This window comes from Aptenodytes forsteri, unplaced genomic scaffold (assembly GCF_000699145.1).
Source record: "Aptenodytes forsteri isolate BGI_AS27 unplaced genomic scaffold, ASM69914v1 Scaffold88, whole genome shotgun sequence".
Lineage (NCBI taxonomy): Eukaryota > Metazoa > Chordata > Aves > Sphenisciformes > Spheniscidae > Aptenodytes > Aptenodytes forsteri.
The window spans coordinates 304691-313725 of record NW_008795948.1 but is presented as its reverse complement, the minus strand read 5'-3'; positions in this window follow the sequence as shown (position 1 = coordinate 313725).

The window sequence follows — 9035 nt, the reverse complement described above, 5'->3', positions numbered from 1 at the left end:
GGAATGAAAAGAAAGCATAAGCTGATTTTTGCCTTTCTTTGTATGTCTCTTAAGAAAAATTGGGGGCGAAAAAATATAATCATGGGAAAACAGATTAAGGCAACATAGAAGAGAAAAAAACCTCTTTACTGCAAATGCATGTTTGCATCTTTCCTCTAAACAAACTATTTAACTGAGATAAACCTATTCGTTTTTCTTCAAGGAATACTGTTGGTTCCACTGGACTTTTCTGCCTTTTGCCAATTGTCTGTCATTGTCTTACTGCTAGGAGGTGAAGGAGGTCATCTTGCATTATTTTATTGCTAATGTGTATACATGTCATGAGCCGCTGCAAGTAGGGGGACAGAACTGGAAAGGACTAGGACATGATGGAACATTTTGTCCTTTCTTACATTTTTTTTAGTTTTAGCAGCTTATTGGCTATAACCACGGTGCTCAAAGTATAGCTTATGAAAAAATGGTTGAAAACTTTCTTCTTAGAAGTTTCTTCACTGCATTTTCAAACTGCTTTGAACAGGAGGGAAGGTTCTTTCGGTTTTTTTTTTTTAAATATATACATTTCTCCAGAATTCCCCTAAAAACTATCAAAGTGGATTTGACTGCTTGCTTTCTTATTGAAAATAATTTCTAACTCAGATGATGAAAAGTACACGTAGGGTAAAACCATTTTTACTAGGAGGCTTTTAAAAATATTCAATTTGATAATGTTCCTATAAGCAGTTTCAAGCGTGTCTTACATGGGAAAGAAGAGAACAGATTTCTATCTCAGAGTTTTTCCCCTGAAGCCTGTGAAATTAGTCCTTCTCTAAAACCAGTATGTTGCAATTTATATATAGGGAATACCTCTTTAAGACTTTCTCTGGATTAAAGGCCACAGAATTAAGATTTCTGCTTTTCTACATGCAGTGCAAATCAGATGCAAATAGGAAACTGTTAGGAATAAATGATCGAGATGATAAAATGCAATTTTAGTTGTTTCCTTAATGTCCATGATTGGTGAATAGCCCCTAGAAATTGGGCTAGGAGATGTAATTTATACAAGCAAGACCAACCCTGAGTTTTCCGTACGTTCGCTTGTGAAAGACCTTCTTATGTTCTTTGAAAGAGATATACACTTTATTAATTTACTTTTTAGCTCTGATGAAAGTGTATGGGAGAAGAAGAAGAAGGGGAGGTAGGGAGCACAGACTAGGAGGAGGACCATTCAGTCTGATTTATTTCAGGGTCTACAATTGCAAATGAAGCATTTTGGTCTCTCTTGATGAAGGAAGGATCCAGTCAGATTAGAGGCCACTGTCGCCCCATTTGAGTTGCAAAAAGGGTTGCATGCGTAGTCTAATAATTATCTGTAATGCTAAGGAAGACATTAGCTTCTGATTCAAGCAACCACCGTATTAATTTTCAAGTGAGCAGCAGCAGAAGCAGATGGTGAGATGAGGCAAGGATGCAAATGTTTGCCATCGATCGCTTTTACCTTTGTGTAATGGCTGTGGCTGATGCCGGGCTGAGCCAGCGGGGCCCGATCGCTGCCCGGCCGCACCAGCTGCTGGTCCTTCCCCAGCCTGGCTGCGGAGGGATGCTGCACAGGGCTCATCTGCGCACGGCCACAGGCGTGACAGGGGTTGTTTGTGCTATGATGCAATGAGATAGCTTTTATATAGAGTCAGCACATTTTTGATAATACTGAGGCCAACAGATGCAGCAGTCTGTGGTTTCCTAGTTAGGTTATGAGTCTGTGAAAAACAAAGCACATAAACCCAGGAAAATATGCAAACTTGCTATAAACTGAAATCCTTGCTGTTTTTTTTTTCTTGGGGGAGGGTGCTGGGTTTTTGCCTGTGAGATCTCAGTGGGAGGACATTTGGCAGTGCATCTTCTTTGTTACTCAGGAATACAGGAAGAACTGGGAAGCACCTTTCAGCAAATATTGTTAAACAAGCCATCCCAGGACCTTATCCAGCGATAAAAGGCACAAGATCAATGGCACACCCAACCCTTGGTGAAGCTCATGTTGATCAGGATATTCCCTCAGCTGTGACAGAAGGCTGGTGAGGACAAATGGAGTCGCAGTGATCCTCCTAGTCATAAAATGTGGCTTCCTTGCCCAAGTGATATTGCTGAAGTATGCTCAGAGGTAGCTGCGTAATTTGAATAGAGGGTTTTGTTCTGGATCCAATGGTCCATTTTTATCTTTACGGTATCCATCAGCTGACACAAGCGGGCAATCATGAGGAGAATATGCTGAGGATATATGTAAAGTGCATTTTTTTCCTCTTTTTTTTTTCTCTTCATATCTGGCCAGATATGAAGTTTTTAGATGTCGTAACAGCGAGAAGCTGGTGTTGTTTGTGCTGTTCAGTTCTGTGGCAGCACATTTTACAAACAGTAAATTAGCTCATTGACCTCAAAAAATGCACCCGGACTCAGGGTGAGCGAGAGCCTCTGGTAATGGTAACTTTTTGGACATACATCCTCAGAGCTTTGAAATACTCTTGTATGGAATATTTTTTTTTTTTTTTAAAATGTCACCTCCCTGGTGGAAAGGGCCAAGGGGGAGGGTGGAGCAGGCGCAGCCGGCCAGGCAGTGCCCGTGTTGATGCCAGGGTACGTCCCGGCAGCTGCCCTGTTCTCCCGTCCTCCGCGCTGCATCCTCCCGCTGCTGGCAGGATGAACAGACATCCGACTGTTTGTCTACTTTGCTCCTGTTGCACAGGAATGAAATTACTGCCTTTTAGATGTTAATAACTAAACCACAGATTTTTTTTTTTTTTTTCTCTGAACTCATCCTGGTGTTGTGGTTAGTGAAACCGATCAGAAGGATTGGGACTTTTTTTTTTTTACCATGGGAAAATGTTTGCAAGGTCTGGCCTAAAGGTAGATAAAAAAACCAGCTGCATGACGAGACATGGCGCAACTGTTAGGCGAGGGGGAATGTGAGGATTATTGTTGAAGGGACTGCTGAAAGAAAGAGGGATTTCATGGGAGAGAGGGAGGTTGCTTGGCAGGGAGAAGGGAGGCTGTTCCAAACATATGGGGCAGCGTAACCAGATGTAGAAAAACTGGATAATGTGCAGAAAACAGAAAGTGGCCAAGGGGAGTGAAAACCATGGAGGTGAGTTTTCCCGAAGATTTGGTAGGTAAGTCTGTCTAGCACAGTCTGTATTCCAAAGAGGTGCGAGGGTGATCAGGTAGAGGAGGAAAGGTGGCTGGCGCAGCCTGAGAGAAAGGTGTTGGCAGCGGTTTATTAGTGTTTGTTAAACATATGTTTTCTGGTTTCATGATAAATTGAAGGCACATCTATACTTCAAATGAAGTCTCCATAATACACAAGTATTAGCTGTATATCCTAGGTTGCAATGAATTAGTTGAGCATCACTGAAACCATGAGAACTATACCAGATAAGGACCCAAAATTTTCAATGAGGGTTTTTTTTCTGTTTTGTTGTGAGGGGAATTTGCTTATTTATTTATTTTATTCTGTATCCTTAGAATATAAATATAGATTAATGTTTATTTTATTTGGTGAGGGAAATTCAATTTTAAGTCCAAGTTTTGTGTTCAGACAGGTAGTGTATAAAAATCCCAACACAGTAGTTAAATACGTTTGTAAGAATCTGCATTTTTTTAAGGCAAAGGTTTCTGCTAGAATTTTGTACTCTAAAGAAACATCCCAGCAAACAGAATTAAGAGTGCTGTAGTCCACTTCGGTGTCTGGCCTCACACTTCATCTTTCTGCGGATCCAGCTCACCATGAGTCTTCAGAGTAACTGTTGGTAGTATGAGAAAGACGGGAGTTTTCTTTAAAAGCTTCTGCAATATCCAGTATTTAACGTTTCAGGGATCTGACTGTGCATTTTGAAGGCTACCATGAAGAAGTAACTTCACTAATTTCAGTGGTTCTGTCCATCTTATGACACACTATACAGTCAGTAATTAAAATGATGTATCATTTACTGGTTTTTAAAGGAGTTCATGGTTCATATTTCATGCCATGAAATGCTCAAGTCTTTTAAAATGTAATGGTCTTATACCTTGTTTTCTGCCTGATCAGTGCTGGAGACAAAAAACACCATGTATCAGTACTCTGGTTATTGAAAATATCTGGCTTTACAATTAGTGTGTTTCATATGGTTCACTGGGTGGCTGTTGGTGACATGGTGGCAACGTCTTACATCAGATTTGTGGGGTCTAAATCTGTTCATGAAAATTGTTCCAGAGTGTTTGTGATCCTTCCTCTACAGCATGCTCAGTCTCGGGCCCCATTTTTATGTTAATGGTTCTTCACCTATGGGGCTTGAGTTTCAAAGCTACCTTAAGCTCTAATATTTTATTTCTGTTGATTACGATCTACCTCTCACATAATGAAATTCTCCAAAATAAGAATAAGGGGTGACAGTAAAGGAGACAGATGTTTCTTGGGGCACTGGTGTGAGGTGGGGAATGATGTATTTTCCACTTGAAGGGAGATTTCAGTTCTCACCATTCTACTCTCTATCAGTGTAAAAATACGTTCCTTTGGTCTTATTTTCTTAAGATAAATCTGTATCAATGTGTACATCTATTTAAAGAAATTTTCAAAAGCCTGACAGAAGAAGCAGAACATGCTTCTCTCCTTGGGAAGACAATAAGCAATGTATGACAGAAGTTACTCATCGCATAATGGACCCAGCAGTGAGAACTGTGGTATAAAAAAGTGTTGTAGGATACAAAAATATTTTTTTTTTCCATACAAATGTGAGGACTTCTGGATCTGTTCTTATAAAACGCAGTATTGTCTCATTTCTGGCTTTAAATTAGCTGCAAACTGGAAGCCTAGAGCACCAGTTTCACAGAGCGCAAACTATTCTTGGATTGTACTGCACGTATGGCTGACAAGATCAGACTCGGGACTTCTTGAGCAATTTTTAAGTTTGGTATTTGACATGTATAATAAAAATTGTATTGCTGAACACAAAAAACCACCAAATTATAACGTGCCGTTCCCACCATTACCATATTTGTATTTCTTTGTCATTGTTTTGCTATTCTGTTTCTCCATTCCATTAACTTCATTAATTTACTGTCTCACATTTCTGCTGGATATGTAATTATTCATAACTTTGAAAGAAATCCTAACCTAAAAAGGGATCTGTGTGCAGCTGAGGACCTGAGTGAAGAACTCACAAGGTGTACTGCAATGCTTTGCTTTCCTTTTACTACCGCAGGTTATCTGCTTCTGTGTGTCTCAGCCTTAACTGAGCCCCATCTCCTCCTGGGACCTGGAGTCTGTGGCAGCCTTTCACCTCCTACCACAGATTTTCTGTCTCCTTTTTGCATCATGAGGGAACTGCTTTTCTTTTGTGGAATCAGAGCCCGTTTATTAATTCCATAGTGGCTGCTTATCTTTTGTGGTTTGGAGTAATGGAGGAGTTGAGCTAATGCAGGAGCCAGCGAGCAAGACCTGGAATGTCTTGTCCTGATGAGATGATGTCAGCTGATACATTTGGAGATGGTTAAATGGAAGAAATTTCCATTTTCTGCCCTAGTAGGGTAATGGGAGTCTGAAAAGAAAACTCAACCTGAATGCCCACAGTGAGCACAGAGACAGGAGGGTGAGACTCTCGCCCGGGCTGCTGGGCATGCAGTTGGAGCGAAATCCATCTTCTTTTGCTTTACAAGGTATGTTACATTTATTTTGGGAGGAAAAGAACCCTCATGTGGAAAATATACTTTTAGAGAAAGCCTTCAGCAACTTGATAAAGTCCACTGTAGGTTTCTGTAATTAGTTATTCAGCTTTTGGTTTTGGCTAACATATCACAAGTTCAATGTAGATAATTAATACTTAAACAAAAATAAATGCCTGTAATACTAAATTATTTAATTTTTAATTTTTCTTTTTTCTTTTCTTCTTTCTTTTTTCCTCTTTTCTTCTTTTTTCTTTTTTCCTTCTTTCTTCTTTTGTTTCTTCTTTCTTTCTTCTTTCTTCTTTCTTTTCTTCTTTCTTCTGTTTTCGTTTTTCTTTCTTCTTTTTTTCTGAGTCTGTGAACTTGCTTAAAAGGAGGCATTCCTCTCCAAAGTCTGTGGCAGTGCTTAAACACTGGTTTGGACTTTAAAAAATAAACTCTTTATCCATCTACCTTATGCTAATGGATTACACTCCTGCATTGCTGTCACTCATTGCATGGCTGTAGCTGATTGAGTAGGATTTTTGGCAGCTTGTTTCTTGTCCAAACATTCCTTAATGCTTTCCCACCTCTGGTTTTATCACCCAAGTATTGCAACAGCAGCATTTGGAGCTCTGATAGCTTTTTCGGAAATCTGGTTTTGTAAAAGCCAATTCCTTGAAAACTGAAGCAGAGGGAAGAAAGAAAAAGAGGAATACATGTGGGTTGTGGCTGAAATGATCCCTTGACACTCATTGAGGTTGATCATAAATATGCATGAGACAGGAGGAGTTTTTAGTAACTGTGTTTTGCCTCTCTTGCCCCAAGCTGTCTGGAAAGAGAGTTTGTGACAGTCTGAGAAGCTCCAAATTTGAAACAAAAGATGATTGTTTTGAGTTTTTAGAGAGGCTCAAATATGATTATGTTTATGTTAAAACAGTCTGATGACAATCCTTGTATGTGTTTCACTTGTTCCATGCTAATTCTTCATCTTTAGGGCTTCTTCTACTATTTAGGGTACCCCCCTTTTTCATACACTTTTACCATTCCTTCCTGTAATACCATGGACCCCCAAGATGATCATCTGCTTTCTGGAGCAGGTTTTTAGCATGCTTAACAGGTAGAGTTCATCACACCTCATACACTACAATCGGTAGGGCAGCAAAGAAGGGGCAGTGTAACCACAAGAAAACTCTCCTAGTGAAAAGTCTTGTCTTTTCACTCGTTTTTCTTCAAACAGCATGCCTTTACATTTCTTGGTGGATAGGATATTTATACAGTTTTCAAATATGTCATGTAATTTCTGGTAGCATATTGAAGAAAGTAAAAATTTTTCCTGGTGCTAAATCCACTGTCACTGCCTGCTTCCAGATTTTGTGTATTTCTGTGTGAAATTCTTTTCCCAGATAATGATAATGTAGTCATGAAAGGAACTTTTTCATTAATTACTGGATTTTTGTAATTGCATTATAGGATTGAGTGGAAGCAAGTCAAAGTGATTTTGTGTTTTTCTTCTTAGTTTAAAGATTTTTGTCTCCTTGTGGCTCAATATTCTTCATGGTGTCTCTGATATTTATATCTTTATAAAATACAGACATGGTTTCCCCAGTGGTATACTGTTACAAACTTCTTAATAAAATATTCAAATAACGACATCCAAAACTAAGGATGATGACACTATTTCAATAGAAATGGGTATGAACACGCAGTTCACACTCTGTTTTTGATTCAAAACTAGGTCATATGTCTGGTTTCTCCACTGTTGCTTGTGTACCCAAATGCCAATGAGCTTTTTTTGGCAGAGTGGGAGGGTCTGTATGTTTCAAGAAGTTTTTACACATGGGATCTTAGTAGGCTTTAATCAGATTTTGAAACAGGATAATTTTTAATCATTCAGCCAGCCAGCCATCACTAGCTTTAACTTTTTTTCTGAAGAAAGTCCCAAAGTGTTATACTGTGAACAGAATATGGAGGCTTAGGTTTTTAAGAGGTGAGAACATAGATGCATTGAAATTGGGCCATGTGGTGTATGAGTTAGAGAACATCTTTTTTATGTAGTACAAAACTGCAGCATGGACTTTTTTTTTTGAGAATAAATACTATTATAGGATTAGGTATGTATTTCATTTAATATAGCATTGCAATAAATGACCATAAAGGCAAGGCTAAGGCTGAGACATCCACTTTGAAAACCTCTTAGTGGTTACCCAATATAGTGCTTGTGTGTGTGTGCGCGCGCACGTGCATGTGCATGTGTGCGCTTGTATTGGGTTGTAGTTGGCTTGAAGTACACCTATTCTCAATACCTGATTTTCATGTGTAGCTTGAAGATTGGCATCGATATGATCCATAAATCCAATCAAATGTGTTTCAGGAAGTTAAATGGGATTTCCGCCCCTACCTTGGTCAAGGTAGGGCTCAAAATGCTGACATAGATTTTTGGCGTTCCTGGAAGATGTATGCTGACATACTGGCATACTTGTATACATGCATTTATAATAGACATGCAAGCATGGAAGTGCATTTACTTTGCCTGGGGTTTGTATTTTATGGACAAGACAATAATTATTAAAAATACTTCCTGTCATCCTTCCTGGATTTGTCTTTCTTTTTCTTTAAAAGTTCTTCAGCAGATATTAGTCAACTGGAAAACACTTTCGGGTCATTTGTGGTGTGGCAAGGTTAAGAGATACTGTAATTGCTGTGAGTGACCAAAAAACAATCTGATCATTCTTTTAATGAGCTCATCCTTGTCTTTTCTTCTGGTTTAAGCAACCTTGAAATCATGTGTGTGATATAGCACTGCTCCCAAGAATTTTTTTAATCAATTGGAAGTGAAAACTTTATATTCTTTAAAAAATGGTTATAGGCTAGTACCCATAAATGTAGATTTGGAATAATTGCATCATCATGCTCTTTCAGTCCCAGTTGGTTTTAGTGCTGGTTTGGAACAAAAACTACAGTGTGATGTAATTGCCTTCCTCTGATTATTTTTACCTTGGTGTATTCCACTGCTGGCTTGTGTATATCTTTTTTATGTGCTGTCATTTGAAAAACTTTAAAACTCTTGAGAGCCAGTCTTGGAAACCCTTCTGGATGTATCATTGTTTTTTTATTTGTGCATGGCAATTGCAGCAGCCCATTAGGGGCCTATAATTCCTATTGAGCATAGAATGGACTTCTCATCATTTAATATGGAATGTGATTTTTCTCCTCAGTTGAGCTAAAATCTGCTTACTGTTGTGATTACCATCCCTGGGCTCCACCCTGCCTTTCACCACCTGCCACTTACAAGTAATTCCTTTGGCAATGAGAATACAGCCAAAACTGTCAAATAAATTGGCCCCTTTTTGAGAGCCTTCTGATTATTATTCTTATTTTGTGGTGATGTC